Below are 19,821 nucleotides of genomic sequence, written 5' to 3' on the forward strand. Positions count from 1 at the left end.
AGGGAGGGAATTTGCCCCCAGGTCACCCAGCAGCTCAGAGATGGGAATAGAAGGCAGGTGTCCTGATTCCCAGCCCCCTCTGCTCTAACCCACTAGACCTCACTCCCCTCCCAGAGCAGAGTTTAGTAGTTACAGCGTTGGGGGGGGGGGAAAGAGGGCGAGGGAGAGGACTCCTTGGTTCTATACCCAGCTCTGCCACTGACTTCCTTTATGATCTGGGGTTAGTCATTTAATTTCTCAATGCCTCAGTTTCCATTTATGCATAGTGGGGGTAATAATAATTGAAAGGCAGTGTGGTCTAGCTAGCAGACAGTACATGGCCTCAGGACACCTGGGTTCTATTTCCACCATTGACCTGCCATAAAACCATGGGCAAGTGTGGAGGTAGCAAGAGTCACTAGACAAAAGTTTCTGGCCAGGGTTACGCAGGAGGTCAGGCTGGATGATCAGAATGGTCCGTTCTGACCTTGAAGTCTATTCATCTTGATTCCACCAGCTCTGATGCAGCCACTCCCCCCCAATCAGAATCACTGTCACTGACATGTCCTTCGTAAATGTCGCCCAGCTGCCTCTCACCCAGCTGTCCGAGGGGGAAAGAAGAACCAACCTGCATTTGCGTTTCCACAGCCTCACCCCGGCACAGCACGGCCTGGAACTCACAAGGCAGTATGGAAGGGATTGGGGCGCTGGCAGGGGAAAGCTCAACACACGTGGTGTTAGCTAAAGGGACTTTTAAGGACCTTGTTGATTCTATGTAGATTCCCCCACACATACACCTCTCTTTGCGGTATCTTTCAGGAGAATCTCCATCCACTGAGCATCTCCTACAAGCACTGAATTTCCTTTTCCAGTGGAATATATATTATCTATATTACAGTAGCGCCTGTAAGCCACAAGTGACATCAGGCCGATTATGGTAGCGGGTAGAGTATCCCATTATGGTGTGTACATTCTTAAGAGCATTATGGTCGTACCTGATGCACCCCAAATGAGACCAACAATCCATTGTGGTGTGTGTATTAGTAGTATTACGGTAGCTACTAGGATGCCCACTGCTGCCCAGATACAGTCAGCTAGAGCTCTGCAGGGCAGAGACTAAATAGACAAAGGGTGGAGGAGAAACTGAGGCACAGTGAGAAAAAGGGACCTATTTGGGGTCATGCAGCAAGTCAGGGACAGAGAGATGGGTTAGAAGCCAGGAGTCCTGACTCCCCACCCCTCCTGCTCTAACCACTAGAGCCCACTTCCCTCCCACAGGTGGGGATAGGACCCAGGAGCTCTGACACTCACTGCAGTGCCCTAGCCACGAGATCACACTCACATGGGCAGCTCATGCCCACTGGTGCAAATGATGTCAGGAGCTAAAGGCTAATAGAGAATCAAGCACTATGTCTAATCCACGCTGGCGTTTCTAGCGTGCCCATCCCTGGGGGATCTGGGCTCTGCCCTTCATGGGCTCTCAGCACCTTGGGGGTAGGAGCTTGGAAGCTCAGAGCTCACGGTGTTCAGCTCCCAGGGACAAAACAATAATCCCATGAAGATCAGGAGCAGAAGCACCAAGATTTGAGGGCGTGTTTGACCCCCAGCTTCCTGTGCTTTTCTCTCTCTCTCTCTCTCTCACACACACACACACACAATCCGGCCCCCCAGCAAGGGGATGGCAGCCTCACGTGTACGATCGCAGCTAGCTTTTCGTTGTGCTTTCCACAATCAAGCCAAGGCACCACATGACACGGGTTAATTACAGTGACGCCTGTGTGTTCAGCATGGTCCTTGGGCCTGATGAGTTTCGATCCATCCTTGGGGAGGAGGACGAAAGACGCACAGAGAGAGGATCAGAGACACGACCGGTGCGTGAGCCCTACAAAAACAAAGAGCTGGACCTCACTTCTTTTGGAGCCCTGCTGACCCCATGCTGGGTGACCTTGCCCATGGGCAGCAAAACGGGGGGCAGGGGTGTCACTATACTCCTGCCAGGACGCTTCGGCCTGTGCAGTGGTAAAGAGCTCCCCTTTGCCCCACCTTTGGGGGGGAAGGGAATGCCAGCAGCACTGACCACAGGGGAGGCAGGGACAAGGGCGTAATGAAGGAGGGGGCCCAGGTCTCCCACTCCCAGGCCGGCTCTGAGCAGAGACCCAGCTGCCACCGCCTCACCTCCCAGTCACGCTCAAGGCCGCAGTGTGGGTTAGCCCTGAGGCCGGGGACCCGCCACCAACACAGGAGGTAACAGACTGGGGCGCCCACATCCCTGGCACCAGGGGACCCCTGCCAGACTTCCAGCAATGTGGGCTGGGTGGGGAGACCCTGGCACTTCCCTGAGCCCCTTGCCCTGGGGGGAGAGGGGGCGGGCTGCAGCCTGAATGCCAGGGCTTTCCAAGGGGAGCAGGGAGCCTGCACAGTACCTCCCTCTGTACCCTGCCTGGCCCCCGGGAGCCAGGGCTGGAAGCACTGGGATGTGCTGAGCCTGGGCTCCCTTGGCACGGCAGGGCCCAGCCTAGAGAGCACTGAGGGAGGTACCATGCAGCCCTGCAGGCCCCCAGTACCTCTGCTCCCCTTGCAAAGCCCTGGCATCCAGTCCCCCTCCCACTGTTACCCCCAGGGCAGGAGGCTCAGGGAAATGCTGGGGTCTCCCCTCCCAGTCCGGAGTGCTGGAACTCCAGGAGGGGCTCCCCTGTTGGGCAGGGATACGGGTGCCCAGCCCGATACCTCCTGCATGGGTAGAAGGTCTCCAGCCCCAGGGCCACCTTGCGCTGCTGTCTTGGGCATGATTTGGGGGGGTGAGGTGGGAGCTCCTAGGTCTACACTCAGAGCCGACCAAGGAAGGGCAGGGGGAGGTCTGGGCCAGTCAGACGCTGTGCCATTCAGAAGTACCAGAATTCCATTCTGGATCACCAAAAAAGTGCTAGAATGCCCTCTGGAGCATCCCAGCCCTGCTCACACTCTGGACACAACCTCCACCCCACACCCACACAATTAGAGACATAAAGCACCACACCCACAGACACACAATCAGCCCCCACCATGCACACATACAATCAGATACACACAGCAGCAGGATCAAGGTCACATACACACTCTCTTGGTTCTGTTACCAGTTCTGGGCGGGCAGAGTGTCTATTAGTTACAGCATGGGGAGGGGGTGCTGGGAGCCAGGACACCTGGGTTCTATCACTGGCTCTGTGATGGAAGTGGTGTCTAGTAGGTAGAGCAGGGAGAGGATGGGAGCCAACGTTCCTGGGTTCTACCCCCAGTTCTGGGAGGGAAGTGGGGTCCATGGCTACAACAGAGAAGGCTGGGAGTCAGAACTCCTGGGTTCTGTTCCCAGCTTCCTCTTCACTATTTTATTCATGCAGGCTATTTTATTCATGAAAACTAGCTCTCTAAATGGCTTATCTTAACAAGCAGCTCTTCTCTCAAGCACTTGCTGAAGGAAACACACACAGATTTATTTCACATTGGTAGTATTAAAGTAGCACAGAGGCTCTAACATGCTCCTGCCAGGTGGGCGCTGCACAGATCCCAACCAAGACCGGGGCCCTTGGGGTGCCAGGTGCTGCACAGACCGTGACCGAGTTCAGGGCCCGCATTGCACTGGGCGCCATACAGAGCTCAACTGAGACTGGGGCCCCCAGTGTGCCAGGCGCTGCACAGACACAGTGAGAGACAGTCCCAGCCCCAAAGACTTCACAGTCTAAATAGACAAGAGGTAAGAGGGGAGACAGGCCCCCAGAGCAGAAGACACTTGCCCAGGTAACACAGCAGGTCTGGGTCCCACCAGCCTGCTCTACCCATTCCCCTCCCAGAGGAGGGGATACAACCCAGGAGTCCTGACTGCCCCCTTCCCAGAACTTGGAACAGACTCCAGGAATCTTTACCCACTGAACAACACTGCCTCTCTCTTCCCGGGAATTGCTCCTGCCAGACTGCCGAGTCTGTATGAATTGAGGGATTTGTTTAAGCATTGACTGACATCTTTAGCAGGATGAAATGTCCCAGGTGGGGTTTTTTCTCTAATTCAGTGCTTTGATCCGCTCCGATCCACATCCCATGGAGCTGCTGTTTCCTCCGTCTGAACTTTAGCAACCCCGCTCTTTGCATGACACCTCCCCACACCCTACCTTAGTGGGTGTCTCAATCCATGGCAGAAAACAGCTTTTGACAGGTCCCTGTTTGTTAAGCTTTCGACTGCGAAACCAAGCCTGGTTTTTGAGACCCAGATGCTGCTCCTTTTCCAACCAATAGATTCCTGCCACGTCTTGGAGATTATGGGGGTTCCAATCTCCCCCAGGGATGGTACAAGCCTCAGACTCAGTAGAAATGTAATGACCACAATATTATCCCCCATCTTGGCTGGGGTCTATACGGCACCTGGCACAATGAGGGCCCTGAACTTGGCCAGGGTCTGTGCACCATCCAGCACAACGGGGGCCCTGATCACAATCAAAATCTGTACAGTGTCTGGAACAACGGGGTCCCTGTCTCAGGGAAAGGGCAGGATGAAGTTTTTAGGCACGGTACATAGTTAATTTCTCAGTAATTAGGCCAGTAAACTACTCCTGGTAGTGGCAAAGCCTTCGCCATATCCCAGAGAGGCTGGATGTGACAGGCAACTCTGACAAAATGCACGGCCCAAATCCGGAGACACTTTTCAAAGCACATTAGGAATTTTCCCCACCTCCGCAGCGGCTGATTCACACCAGAGCATGCTGGTCCGGGGAGGCTGCGTTCAATTAATTTTTTTGGAAGAGACGAGTTGCTAATCTATTCCTTTTCAAGCCCCCTAATTAGCCCTTTGATTAATTATGCATCTGTAAGCGGCTAGGGCAGCCTGCTTTTGAAGAGCCATTTCCTTGCATTTCACTATAGTTACAGCTCACAGAGAGTCTTACCTATTCCTGGCTCTCCGCGGGCAGTGCGGTCTGCTGCTCAGAGCAGGGGGCTGGGAGTCAGGCCTCATGGAGTCTTTCCCCAGGGCTGGGAGGCTAGTGGGTTAGAGTGGAGGCAAGGAGTGCCTAGGAGTCAGGACTGCAGTGGAAGCTTCCTAAAAGTGAGGGGGCCACCTTAACCTTGGCCCTGCTCCCATGCTGGCCCCTCCTCTCCCCTGTGGCCCCGCTCCCACACCACCTCTTTCCCCCAAGACCCCACCCCTGCTTGCTCACCCTTATGGCCAGTAAAAAGTATGAGGGCCATGGCCTCCTGGCCCCCCCCATTCCAGCGCCCCTGCCTCAGTTTCCCCTCAGATCCTTTGTCTTTTTAGTCTTTGAGCTCTTTGAAGCGGGGACAGTCTCTCCTTCTGTGTCGCTGCAGCATTCGGCACAACAAAGGGCCTGATCGCAGGCTCTGTGCAGCCCCTGGCACAACGGGGCCAAATTTCAACGAGGAAATGCACAGCCCCCAGCACAAAGGGGCAGCTGGTCTACAACTGCAGCTTCTAGGCGCTACTGCCATCCCACTAATGAATAATAATGTAACAAACTTCCTTTGCAATTGCCCTTAAACGGGAGCAGCAGTGGGAGAATTGCAGGGGGGAAGGGCAGGGAAGGATTTTAATAGCTGGGTCCCAGACTTTAAGTGCTTTTTACAAAGATGAGTTTCCGATCATATGTCAGCAGCAGCAAGGTATCAAAACACATTTATTCACCGCTGCAGCTGGGCCAGCTCCCAGCAGACATTAGGGGCTAATGATATTTATTCAGCCTATTATGCTCCCTGCATACCAAGGTGTGATCCCATTATCTATTAACCAGTGGGCCAGTCCTGTTCCACTATTCATACAAACAAGCCTTGATGGGGTGGAGCGACTAGTCGCTAATACATATTCATCTGGACCCGTGGATTTCCAAATCCCATTGCCCTGAGGGGGCGGAACGCTTCCAGAGCGCGGGAGAGATTGTTTATTATTGTGAGTAGGGCTCCAGACTGGGAGGCAGGACTCCTGGATTCTAGCCCTGGCTCTGGGAGGCAGCAGAGTCTAGTGGTTAGAACAGGAGGGCTGGGTTCTATTCCTGACTCTGACACTGACCTGGGGCAAGTCCCTTCTCCTGTCGTTTCCCTCTCCTGCTAGCTCTTTGGAGCAGGGACTGTCTCTCAGGCTGTTTTGGCAGCGCCTTTCCCGGTAATGCTCAGAGCTACCTCTGCATTCGGGGTGTGTGTGTACAGCTCCTAGCACAGCCGGGCTCTGATCCCTCATTGGTGGCCCTTGCTACTGCTGTTCTATCTCTAATCCCTAGGGAAGAGAAACATTTCCCACCTCTAGAATGTAGCTGACTGTGCATTCCAGCTGGGCTCTGGGCCACCCTTATTAAAGGGCCAATAACTTCTTTTATAAGGGAGCCTGGGGGTAGGGATACAACACAGCTGACTTAGGACGCCCCCCACCCCGTCCTTGCCAAGGACTGTTATGTCAAGAACAATGACTGTCTCCAGCTCCCAGACCCCTCCCCCCTCACATCACTCCCTTCAGAGCTGGGGATTGAGGCCATGAGTCCCGGCTCCTTGAACCCCTAGACCCCACCGCCTCCAGAGCTGGGGTCCAGCCCGCAGGTTCTAGTGCGGTAAAGTGGGGGGTGCTGGGAGGCAGGACTTCTGGGTTCTATTCCCAGCCCCACGGCAGCTGCAAGCCAAACAATAAATGTGACGGATGTTCCTCTCTCACCTTCCTGTCTTTTGATGCTTTTGAGATGCGTTGCCATGGAAATCAGACCCCGAGGGAAAGTGGCGTGGGGGGGTGGGGTGGGGGGGGAAGAGATGAGCGTGGAATGGAGAGTGCCTTGTGCCCTTACTCCTCTGCTATCCCCCTACTTCACCCCTCACTGGCCCCAGCCCCCCAACGATCTCCTGCAAGGTGACACTAAGGCAGACTGCGGGAGTGCTCTGAGTCCCGTGGCACCCTGGGTAGCCATACTTTTCCACAATACCTGTGCTCCCCCCATCCTCCTCCCGCAAACAGAATCCTCCTTTCCACCCACTTTAAGGGTTCTTCACACTGTGCAAATAGGCCTGAGCTTTGCTTTCAGGGTATGACTGGCTTCCCCAGAATCCCAGTCCACTCCCTGGGGTCTCCCCTGCCCTGCGTGCCAAGAATTCAGCCGTCCTCACTCCCCTAGACCGGCAAGATGCCTAGCTTGTGTCGCAAAAGTCCACTGCCTTGAGGCATCATTGACCATAGCAGAGACAGTACTCGCAATTTGGTTATAGCCCCCTGCATCTTCCCCAGCATCTCATGTTCCTGTGCGCCATCCCGCTCCATCATTCCTCCCTACTGTTGCCAAATACCTTGAAATTACATTTCTCTCTCTCGTATTCAGCACTGCCCATGCTGCATGCTCCCACCCCAACTAGACTGTAGCACAAATGGTACAGGCCCGTGGCTGGGCTCCCAGCATCAAGTGACTGCAGCTTCCATTAAAAAAAAAAATAATGCAGTTTTTAGCCTTTGGGGAGAAAACCAGGAAGATGTGGCCGATGCCAACCAGAGCCTGCAGAGAGCCTCAGCTGATTGGGTCAAGGACAGGTGTGGGAGTGGCCCTGAGTGTAACTGATGTGATGCCTGCCTGAGTCTGTAGAGAGCCTGAGCTGATTGCTCTGAGAAGGGGAGCTGCCCCAGGCATCTCAATGGGGTGACAAACTCCCACTTCTCTGAAGCACTGCCAGCCCCAGCCCAGCATGGGGCTCCTGTATGTGGGGGCGGGGGCTGGTACTCCAATCTGCCCCAGCCCCAGAAGAAAGGAAGGATCATTATACACATTTTACAGATGAAGAAATTGCAGCACAGAGAGGGGAAATGACCTGCCCAAAGTCATTTAGGGAGCAAGTGGCAGAGCTGAGAACAGAATCCAGGTGGGCTGAGTCCCACTCTGTCATCTTAACCATAAAAATGGGATTGATTTAGAGAGCTGAAAGGATAAATTCCTCCCTTCCTCTACCTCAGGGGTTCCCAGGGTGGGAGGCCAGATCCCTGGGGGTCCGCTGTGAGTTAAGCGGGGGTATGTCCCCTGAGCCAGGGCCGGAACAGCATTTTGCTGCATGGAGGGAGCCATCTTGTTCCCAAAATGGCATACTCTGCCCATCGTGACCTCATATGCACTGTGGCTGAGAGTCACGCAGGCAGGGCCATTCCCACACTGGCGGAGGTGTGCCGGTAGTACTGGAAACAAAAGGAGTCCGGGACATTTCATCAGTTGCCAAAGGGATCCTTTGTGGAAAAAAGTTTGAGACCCACTGCTCTGGGGAGCTGACAGAATTCAGATCTCAGTGCAGTAGAGCGGTTGAGCAGGGGCTTAAATACAGCAAAGGACTGCTCACCCGCTTGAAGCGATGCACGTGCTCAAGCAGTTTGCAGAATCAAGGCCCAGCTGCACTGGATTTAAGCACATCCTTGAAGGCTTTGCAGAATCGCACCCAAATGTGTGAAATTGACAAAAGAGAAATGGGAATCATTTAGAACCCAGATGCCGCTTTCCAACTAAGCTTCCTAGCAGGGGGAAGAAAACCCAATAGTGCTACAGCTCTGTTTATTTTAGCACAAGTGGGGCTGGCTGCCTGTTTGCGTTAAATTATTTTCACACTCTGCAGCGTGACCTTCCTCTCGTCTGTTATTTGAAAATGAATCGCTGGAAATTAAATTTGCACTGATTCGGGGTTTTTTTAAGTTTCTCAAGTTGGCAGACAGCTTAAAAAACTGTTGACAGCAAAACATTCCCAGCGTGAGGGCGTCAGGAAGACGTATTACAACAGCGCAGCTAGCTCTGGGATCCTGGGTCCTATGTTTTAATTCGAGGTGGGAGAAAGGTTTCCAAGGAGCAGGTTTCCACTTGAAATCAGTGCTTCACCTAAATCAAAGCAGGGCCCAGGGACGCGGCGACTGAAACGTTTCCATTGAAAATGTTGTACAATAAGTTGAATCAAAATGGAGGATTTTGTTTTGGCTTTTTCATTTTGACTTATTTTTTTATAAAATTTTTCATTCATATTAATATATTAACACCACATGAATAGTTTGCATATATATATATATATATATAGTGCTTTTGACCATTTATATTTACATATTATATGTAATGCATACTAGAAAATGTAAATAGGTATAAATGTAACCTATTAATGTGTTCTTATAAAATATGTTAATGTTATTATATGTAATATTCATATATGCTCTATTCAATGTTTTATATGACAATGTTTCAATGAGGTCCTTTTGATGTGTCCAAAATGAAAAGATTGGGGAATTTTTGTTCTGCTGTAAATTTAGAAATACAACTTTTCATCCCGAATTGGGACAAAAGGAAATGCACAGGACAGAAATTCCATTTTCCAATTCGCTGGCTCTTTATATCTCAAGAGGCAGGGTCAAGCATACAGGGACAAGGAACTTCAGCCAGACTTACAGGCTGTGCCCTGGGACACATGGACTCTAGAAAGGACTCAGGGATCCTGTGGAAACCAATTAATCATGAGCTGCTGGGGTAATGCAGGGGTGGATCAGTAGGGGGTGTCAAGCAGGGGCATGGAGATGGTGTCACCTCTGTATGTGGCACTGGTGACTGAAACACTGCGCCCAGCTCTGGGGTGCGCACTTTGAAATATCGCCACGAGAACAATCGAAGGGCTGGGAACACCTGAGAGTTAAGGAACAACATTTATTTAGTTTATCCAAGAGAAGGTTAAGAGGTGACATGATCGTGATCATTACCGATGCAGGGAGGAGATTCTGGAGAGCAGACAGCCCCTTAATCTTGCAAAGGCAGAACCCGGCCCAACGGCTGGAAGCAGAAGCTGGACAAATTCAGACCAAAACCAAGTGCCAATTTTTAGCAGGGAGGGAGACTAACCATTGAACAGCTCACCCAGGGCCAGGGTGGATTTTCCATCACGGAGTTTTTCAGTGGAAATTGGACCTCTCTCTAAAAATTCTAGCTCGACCACCATATCTGTGCTGGATGCAGGAATGTCTGTCTCTCATGGGGGCAGGGAATTCTCTGGCTTGAGTGATTCACAGAATTTAAGGCCAGAAGGGACCATCAGATCATCTAATCTATGCAGGAAATAGCCCTACTTGATTATGTAAAGAGTTGTCACTTTGGATGGGCTAGCACCAGCAGGAGAGTGAATTTGTGTGGGGGGTGGAGGGTGAGAAAACCTGGATTTGTGCTGGAAATGGCCCACCTGTTGATCACTTTAGATAAGCTATTACCAGCAGGACAGTGGGGTGGGAGGAGGTATTGTTTCATATTCTCTGTGTGTATATAAAGTCTGCTGCAGTTTCCACGGTAAACATCTGATGAAGTGAGCTGTAGCTCACGAAAGCTCATGCTCAAATAAATTGGTTAGTCTCTAAGGTGCCACAAGTACTCCTTTTCTTCCTGTGCAGCAGAGGCCATTCCATTTGATCTAAACTCCCTTACACTGAGCCCAAAATCTTAGTCCTCAGGAGACTAACCTGTTGTGAGCCCCAGGCAGGGAACAGCAACACGAGGGCCCCCCCCATTCCTGAGACCCCTGACATGGCAGGGAATTGCTGAGGTGATCCCCACAGGCGACCTGTACCCCATGCTGCAGAGGCAGGCGAAAAACCTCTAATGTTCCTAACAATCTGACCAGGGGGAAATTTCTTCCTGACTCCCAGTCTCGTAATCAGCTGGACCCTGAGATCATGAGCAAGTCGTGCAGGAGGAGGGCAGACTGGACCCGCAGAATGGTCTCTTCGGGCTTTAAAAAGAAATCAAATAAAAATCTATGGTTCTCTGAAAAAAACAAACAAACCACCAAACAAAAGCAGCAGCCTGAATGCCATAGCATCTTCCTATCCTACTGTGGACTAGCGCCTGCAAATGTAACCATCAGAAAAGGCACCCGAGCCAAGAGTTTGTTCTGCTGTTTAGAGACATCATTCAAAGCGCTCTCTGGCACGCTCGGCATTGTGCTGTGTCAGTTTAACAGTCCCCACCCTCCGCGCATACACCTTGCCCCCGCCACACATTTCCTTGCAAAGTCTGAAAGAAAAATCCATTTCCTTCGGAAAAATCTGAGCTTTTCCCGAGTGCAGGGCAAGCAGGACGGTGACGGAGTTACCCAGCTGGAGGGAGAGGTGAGTTTGGGAGTTCCAGTGCTAACGATCAGCAGTGCTGTGCCATAGCCCCGGCATGGATGCTGCACAGCAGTCAAGTGTGTGGTTTAGATGGTGGGACTCCTAGTGACCAGCCTTTTACCTTTAGCGCTTTAAAGCCAGGAATCCCAAAGTGCTTTGCTGAGGAGATCAATGCCATTTTGTTCAGTTTTACAGAGGGGGAAACTGAGGCACACGGCGAGGCAGGGCTGTGCCAACGTTACATAGTAGAAGTGGGCAGATTTCCCAAGTCCCTGTCCAGTAGTCTGCACCATACCGCCTCTAAGACCCTCGCTGAGAGCTCTATTTCCCAATATGCCCCACTTCACCTCTGTGCTCAGTGCTACGCTAGCTCCCCCCGCTTCTCGGAGGAGAAAGCCTCAGCCTGCGAGCGGAGGAGCCCCCGGCAGACTGTGTATGTCTGCAGCGTTCACTCTAATAAAACGATCACACACATAACCCAGCCGCAGCCGCCAGGATTCCCGAGCAGATGCCAAATCCAGCATGGGCTCTTTAGCTAGCTCTGCACTCCAGGCTCAGGGAGCAGATGTGAACTGAAATACATCTATTGGCAGTGGCTCAGCTGCTTTCCAAGCATAATTCTGATGGTCAGATCCATAGATTTACGGCCAGAAGGGACTCTGGCATCCTGGATAGCACAGGCCAGAGAACGTCAACCAGGTCCTCCTCTATTGAGCCAGTCACTTGTGGTTGATTAAAGCATCTTCCAGACAGGCTGGATTTGGAGACTCAGCGAGGAGGAGAATCCCCCCCACCCCCTTTCCCAACAGAGTTTGCGCCATGGGTTAATCGCCCACACTACTAAAACGCTGTGCCTGATTTCTCCTTGGAAAGTGTCTGGCTTTAACTTCCAGACCAGGGTTCTCGTTTGGCTTCTCTCCATTAGGCTGAAGAACCCTGGGATCTTCTCCCCATGAAGGGGAGAAATGTCATCCCTTGCTCTTCTTTACAAGAAGCTGAGCAGATGGCGTCTCTCACCCTAAGGCATTTTTTCCAGCCCTCAGATCATTGTGGTAGCTCTTCTTGGCCCCTCTCCAACATCCAGCTGCCCCACACACTGCTTCTCCTCTGGCCCTGAACTATAGCACAGCAGAGCCACCGTATCTGCTACGAACCAGGGCAAGACCCGTGGCTGATGGTTACATCCATAGGCCTGAAGGCCATGCTGGTCATCCCAGTGTGACCTCCTGCACCACAGGCTGGAGAACTCCCCTCGCCATTCCAGCCTCCAGCCCAAATTGGATAGTTGAGCTAGCCACTAGGTAACATTTTTGAAGTCCTCAAAAGGCACTGAGGGGCCTAACTCCCATTTAAATCAATGTGAGAGGACCAGGCTTTCGGGCCAGATTCACAGTGCAGATAGGCAGCTAATGGCTTTCACAAAAGTGCTCAGGGGAAGTGCCTGACTCCTCTGGAGAGACAATGGAAATCATGTGCCTAATTCACTTAGTCTGTGCAGTGCCCAGCATGAAGGGGTGCCTTCCCCAGCATCTTGATTGGAGCTCGGCACAACTTTAATGTAAATTAAACCATGGATACCACAGAAAGTAGAAACGTGGAAGAATTGCTAAGGAGGTGCACAGAAGAACAGCACAAACATGTAAGGACAAAAATCAGAAAGGTTAAGGCACAAAATGAGTTATACCCAGCAAGGACATAAAAGTCTACAGGAAATGGTTCTTTAAATACATTAGGACCAAGAGAAAGATGAAGGAAAGTACAGGTCCTCTTCTTAGCATACACTCATCCCAAGTAATATTAAAAACAAGGGAGAAGGGACACAAGCCAAAACAGGGAAAGAATGGGTTAAAGAATATTTAGAAAGATTAGATGTATTCAAGTCAGCACGGCCCGTTCAAATTCATCTTAGGGTACTTAAGGAACAAGCTAAAGCAATTATCTTCAAGAACTTGGGGAGGACAGGTGAGGTTCCAGAGGACTGGGGAAGGACAAATATAGTACCTAAGTTTAAAACGGGGAACAAAGAGGACAGAGAATAATAGACCAGTCAGCCTAACTTTGACGCCTGCAAAGATACTGGAACAGATTATTAAACAATCAATTTGTAAGTACCCAGAGGATAATGGGGTTATAAGGAATAGCCAGCATAGATTTGTCAAGAACAAATCATGCCAAACCAACCTAATTTCTTTCTTGACAGTGTTACTGGCCTAGTGGATGGGGTGGAAGCAGTAGATGCAATATATCTTGATTTTCGTAAGGCATTTGACACACTCCCAAGTGACATTCTCATAAGCAAACTAAGGAAATGTAACCTAGATGAAATTATTATAAGGTGGGTGCACAACTGGTTGAAAGTCCTTACTCAAAGAATAGTTACCAATGGTTTGCTGTCCAACTGGGAGGGCATATCTAGTGGGATACCATAGGGGTCAGTCCTGGGTCTGTTCAGTATTTTCAGTAAGGACTTGGATAATGGAGCTGGGAGAGGCTGCTGGGAGAGGCTGCAAGCGCTTTGGAGGACAGGCTTAGAATTGGAAACAACTTTGACAAATTAGAGACCTGGTCTGAAATTAACAAGATGAAATTCAATACAGACAAATGCAAAGCACTGCACTTAGGAAGGAAAAAATCAAATGCCCAACTACAAAATGGGAAATAACTGGCTAGGCAGTAAGAAGAAAAGGAGTACTTGTGGCACCTTAGAGACTAACCAATTTATTTGAGCATGAGCTTTCGTGAGCTACAGCTCACTTCATCAGATGTTTACCGTGGAAACTGCAGCAGACTTTATATACACACAGAGAATATGAAACAATACCTCCTCCCACCCCACTGTCCTGCTGGTAATAGCTTATCTAAAGTGATCAACAGGTGGGCCATTTCCAGCACAAATCCAGGTTTTCTCACCCTCCACCCCCCCACACAAATTCACTCTCCTGCTGGTGCTAGGCAGTAATGCTGCTGAGAAGGATCCAGAGGTTATACCAGGTCACAAATTGAATACGAGTCAACAATGTGATGCAGTTGCAAAAAAGACTAATATTCTGGGGTGTATTAGCAGAAGTGTCATATGTAAGACCTGGGCCGTAACTGCCCTGCTCTGCTCGGCACTGGGGAGGTCTCAGCTGCAGTGCTGTGTCCAGTTTTGGGTGCCACACTTCAGGAAAGATGTGGACAAACCGGAGAATCCAGAGGAGAGCAACAAAAACGAGAAAAGGTTTAGAAAACCCGACCTGTGAAGAAAAGAAAAAAAATGACCCTGTTTCGCCCTGAGAAAAGACAGCTGAGTGAGTGACAGGGGCGGGGAGGGGGGGCTGCTAACCCACACACACCCAGGAAGAACAGGAGGACTTGTGGCACCTTAGAGACTAACAAATTGATTTGAGCATAAGCTTTCGTGAGCATAAGCATCCGATGAAGTGAGCTGTAGCTCACGAAAGCTTATATTCAAATCAATTTGTTAGTCTCTAAGGTGCCACAAGTCCTCCTTTTCTTTTTGCAGATACAGACTAACACGGCTACTAATCTGATACCCAGGAAGGTTTGCGAGCAAACAGAGTCATTTACAACCAATTGTCCTAGTCAACGGGAGCCATCAAGATTCGAAACCACCATTAGTGGCCCACACTTTGCATAATTACAATAGGACCTCAGAGTTATACTTCATCTTTCTAGCTTCAGATACAAGAATGATACATGCATATAAAAAGGATGAACACAATTATAAGCTTTGTAATGATACCTAACAAGAGACCTTTTGCCTAAAGCATATTCCAGTTACATCATTTTCATACTCATAAGCATATTTCCATAAAACATATGGAATGCAACGTCACAATGAAGAAGAACTTTCGGACTCAAAGGGCAGCTAAGTTCTGGAATCGGCTTCTCAGGGAGGCTGGCCTCCCAGTCATTGAAGGTTTTTAAGAACAGGTTGGACAAACCCAACAGGGATGGTCTAGGTTTACTTGGGTCTGGCTCAGTGCAGGGCCTGGACTAGATAACCTCTCCAGGCCCCTTCCAGCCCCACATGTCTGTGCACAGTTGCTCCTTCCAGTTTTTTTAGGGTTACAGAAAGGACCAAAGCCCTGACAGGAGTCTCTGCCATTTGAGCTGCCAGAAAGAGTCCTGACAGACCTCCCCAACCTGCACCGCACTTAGAAAGCGCTCTCCATCCCAGCTTAAACAGTGTATGGGCTGGATCAGCCTGGCCAACCCACAGCCCACACCCTTCTACCACAGGGCGGAGCGGTACTCTGTGCCGTGTCAATTACCCTCTCCTTCCTCCTGCTCGCAGGTGCTGAGCAGCAGCCCAGCTGCCTTGCCCCCCTTTGGCTCTGTGCAGAAAGGCATCATTGAAGCACTGAGGTGAAGGGGAAGCCGGGCAGAATTTCAGCTCCGTAAAGCAGACATGATTGATGACTCAACTTCCCAACTGCCCATGCAGCCAAAGGGAGCTCACAGTCGTTCTGCTTTGTGATTCTATGGGCACAAAGCGAATAAGGAGCTGGGAGGCTTGAATCCCAGCTCGGCCCTGCTCTAACCCCACTCCCTGCTCAACAGGTGAGAAGAGAACCCAGGAGTCCTGGCTCCCGGCCCAGCCCTCATCCACTGGGCCATGCTGCCTCCCACACCAAGAATCTGTGAGTCTGCTGAGCCAGCCGTGGCCACGTCTGGGAGGGCTGCACTATTGTCCGGCCCTCCAGGACTCTGATGTGTGCTCCAGGGCTCAGAGAGCAGTTGTGGCTCCAGACTCAGATCTGCCCAGCACAATTGCACTTAGGTCAGCAGCCAGGGCTCAGCATCCCCCTCTGAGCAAAATCACCCAGCCTGCAGGAAGGAGGGGGTCACGAGTGAGTGCTGCGAGGGGTGGGAGGTAGAGTAGGGAGGGCTGAGAACAAAGTGGGGGTGGCAGGGGCTGGGATAGGACCCAGAGTCTAATCACACTCACTACCTGAGTCTGCACTTCCTGCATTAACCCCTATCCCCACTCTCCTCCCACAATTGGAGAGGAACCCAGGAGTCCTAGCCGCCAGCCCTCCTGCTCTAATGCCTAGAGTATAGACCACAGGAGGCCTGGCCCCCCGTACATCCCACCAGAGCTCTGGCAGGGAGTATAGTCTAATGGCTACAACAAAGGGGATTTCAGCCAAAATCCTGGATTCTCTTTATGGCTTGGGGAGGGGAGTGGGGTCCCATGGCTAGAGCAGGGGGCTGGGAGTCAGGACTCCTGGCTTCTGTTCCCAGATCTGTCACTGACCTGCTGTGTGAACTGGGGCAAGTCCCTCCCCACTTGGTACCTGTGTTTCCGTCCCACCCTTTGTCCATGAGATTATAAAATCTGTGGGGGGCAGGTACAGTCCCTCGCTGTGTCTGTGAGACGCCTGGCCCAGCCGGGCCCTGCTCATGGTGGGGGCCTGCAGACTTTACTAGAATATTATTTCCTACTCCTAGTTAATAATTAAGAGACAGCTGCAGATGCATGAGTCTCCTCCTTAATCCCCAGGGCTTTTCAATCGGAGCTGGAACGGTCTGCGTGTGAGACGGAACAGAAACTGCTAGCAGATACCCAGCTGGCAGCGCTGTGCTCTGAGCCAAGGACACTGGTCAAGGCAGAGAGCTGGGTAATTTGCCGAGCCAGCCAACCTTAACAGCACAGGCCAATGAGCTCCCCTGTTGCTGCTCCGACCCAGGCCGCAGGGAGTCTAAGACAGCTGGATCACATCCCAGATCAGCTCTCATCTCCCCTTCTCGCATCACTCGACCCCAGAGAATAGAACCTCGGAGTCCTAGCTCCCAGCCATCTCGGAGCTAACCCACCAGACCGCGCTCCCCTCCGAGAGCGAGAGACGGAACCCAGGAGTCCTGCGTGGAGCACGCTGACAATGGAGGCCTGTTCTGCACCCAGCAGAAGCGGGAGGGGATGTTAAATTAGCAGAAGTCACGACATCCTGGTGGGTGGCTCACGCTGCTGAGAGAAGAGATGCAGCGGCATTCCAGAGCAAGATGAATCCTGGCATGGAGCGTGGTACTGCAGAAAGCCTTCATTCCAGCAAGCCGCCAAGCAAGTGGATGAATCGGTGCTTTGTGCTTAGCCTGCCGGAGTCTGCAGAGAGCCTGAGCTGATCGCTCTGAGAGGGGTGGGGGAATGTGCCCCGGGTGTAACAGATACAGGAAAACAGTCTGAATCTGCAAAGAACCTGACAATGGAAGAAACACTGCAGCATACACTGCAATCAGTTGAGAGAGTGAGGACTGCCCAGTGGTTAGGAGCTCTAGCCTGTGTTTTGGGAGATCTTGGTTCAAGTAGTTTTTCCCACCCAAGCACAGCTGGCCAGATGTATTGTGGGTTTGGGGGTGGGGGTATGGGATTTCGCTTTTCTATGAAGCATCAGGGATCAGTCACCCCTGGAGATGGGACACTGGGTGGGATGGGCCAGGCTCTGAGCTGGTCCACAGAATCCTCTCTCTAGCAGTCTGGTGGGTGGGTCTTGCCCAGATGCTCAGGGTTCAGCTGATCATCAGACTGGGGTTCAGGAAGGAATTTCCCCCAGGTCAGATTGGCAGAGATCTTGGGGGTTTTCACCTCCCTCTGCAGCATGGGGCGCAGGTCCTCTGCTGGGATCAGCTGGGCATGGCTCACCTCAGCAATTCTCTGCCAGCACAGGGGCCTTGGAGGCCCTTTAGTCTCTCCTGTTCCCTGCCTGGGGCTCACAACCGATTAGTCTCCTGATGGCTGAAATGCTTTGGTTTAACTACTGTCTTGGGACTCAACACTGGGGGAATTGAACAGCCTGAGATAGACAAGAGGTCAGACTGGGTGATCTATTGACCCCTTATGGCCTTAAACTATGAAATTCTCTGCTCCACCACAGACCCCCTGGGACACTTTGCACCAGCCATCCAGCCTCTCTGGGCCTCAGTTTCCCCATCTGTAAAATGGGGATCATTCACCCTTCCCTATCTCCCACAGTGTGGTGGGGGAAAGTGCCTTAGAGATTGAATTTGTATGGGGGGGTGGAGGGTGAGAAAACCTGGATTTGTGCTGGAAATGGCCCACCTGCTGATCACTTTAGATAAGCTATTACCAGCAGGACAGTGGGGTGGGAGGAGGTATTGTTTCATATTCTCTGTGTGTATATAAAGTCTGCTGCAGTTTCCACGGTAAACATCTGATGAAGTGAGCTGTAGCTCACGAAAGCTCATGCTCAAATAAATTGGTTAGTCTCTAAGGTGCCACAAGTACTCCTTTTCTTTTTTAGAGATTGTGAGGCACTGAGACATTATAACAGGTGTCCAAGTAAGCACTTAAGATAGGTTATAAATAAACCAGGCAACTGCTCTGTCTAGAAGACTCAGGCTCCATGATACATGGCCCCTTGTTCTAATAAGTGGCTGCATCTGAAAAGCTCTGGGAAAGCAGGAAATTGAAACCACTGGCCCACAGAGCAGCTAGCTAGAATCAAAGTGGGAGGCAGCAGTGTGTCCAGAGGAGCAGCTGACCGGGCCAGCGAATGAGGCCTGGAAAGCAGTAGACGAGACAGAGTCTGGTCAGAGCGGGATCCCTGAAAGCATGGCAGGCTTGGAATTAGACAATGCCACGTTCGCCGTATGATGAATCCAACTGCAGGAGCAAAGTGGGGAGGTTTAGACATACTCCGGGCTCCCACTAAGCAGGATCTTGAGTGACAGCTCATTTGGAGACCAAAATGAGGGGAGGCAGCAGACAGAGAACTGGACTTAGAGTCAGGACTCCTGGGTTCTATTCCTACTTCTGCCACTGACCTTCGGCAGGTTCCTTCCCCTCTCTGTATTTCAGTTTCCTCTCTCCTGCTCTTCAGGGCAGGGACTCTCTCATTGTGTGTCTGTGCAGTGCCTGGCCCAAAAGGGGCCCCAAACTCAGTTGGGATCCAGACAGCACCCTGCACAATCGGAGTGCTACCATAACACAAACAATCATAAAATGAGAGAGAATAAGCAGTATAGCTGGTTGGGAAAGAAACTGGGGTTCCCCTCAACTTTTTGTCCTGAATGAGGCCAAAAACTGAAACGTGAAGACTTTGTGGAAGTGGAATTCCACAATTGTTTGTTCTGGAAATACCAAGACATTCCCACAGCCAGAATGTTCTGGTGTTTCCAAAACAAAATATGCTGCTGGGGAGCTCGCTAGGCCCTGGCTTCCAAGCTGCCTCCGAGGCAGGCCACCAAGGGGCCGGGGGAGCCAAGTGACCACTGGAACAAACTGTCAAGGGTTGGAGTGAATTCTCCAGCTCTCAGTGTCTCCAAATCCAGACTGGATGCCTTTCCAGAAGACGGTTTAGTCCAACAACTGACTGGGCTCAATACAAGGGGAACTGGGTAAATTTTGCTGGTCTGGGTCCTACAAGAGGACAGACAAGATGGCCAAGGGTCTCTCCTGGCCTTAAAATCTACGAGCAACCTGGCTGCAGGGCACTTAATTATTTGTTTTACTGTTTACCAGTCACAGATTGGTTTAAACCTTGGAGTATGAGTTTTGCCTCCAAAATTAGCTACTCCCATTAACTGCTGTAACACTGAATATTCTTGAGATGCCCAGAAATGAATTCACCCACTCTTGCAATCATGGTAAGTTCTTCATGGTAAGTTCTGGAAAAAGGTTAATGTAGTGCCAATTTTTAAAAAAGGGAAGGAGGAGGATCCTGGGAACGACAGGCCAGTCAGCCTCACCTCAGTCCCTGGAAAAATCATGG

At 51.2% G+C, this 19,821-nt stretch overlaps 1 protein-coding gene across 11 annotated transcripts in view; it reads right to left on the reverse strand.

Moving 5' to 3' along the window:
* PC (pyruvate carboxylase) overlaps positions 1–19,821 on the reverse strand; it is a 240,206-nt gene that overhangs the window by 60,213 nt on the left and 160,172 nt on the right. The window lies entirely within an intron of this gene.

The sequence above is a fragment of the Caretta caretta genome, chromosome 7 (assembly GCF_965140235.1).
Source record: "Caretta caretta isolate rCarCar2 chromosome 7, rCarCar1.hap1, whole genome shotgun sequence".
Taxonomy (NCBI): domain Eukaryota; kingdom Metazoa; phylum Chordata; order Testudines; family Cheloniidae; genus Caretta; species Caretta caretta.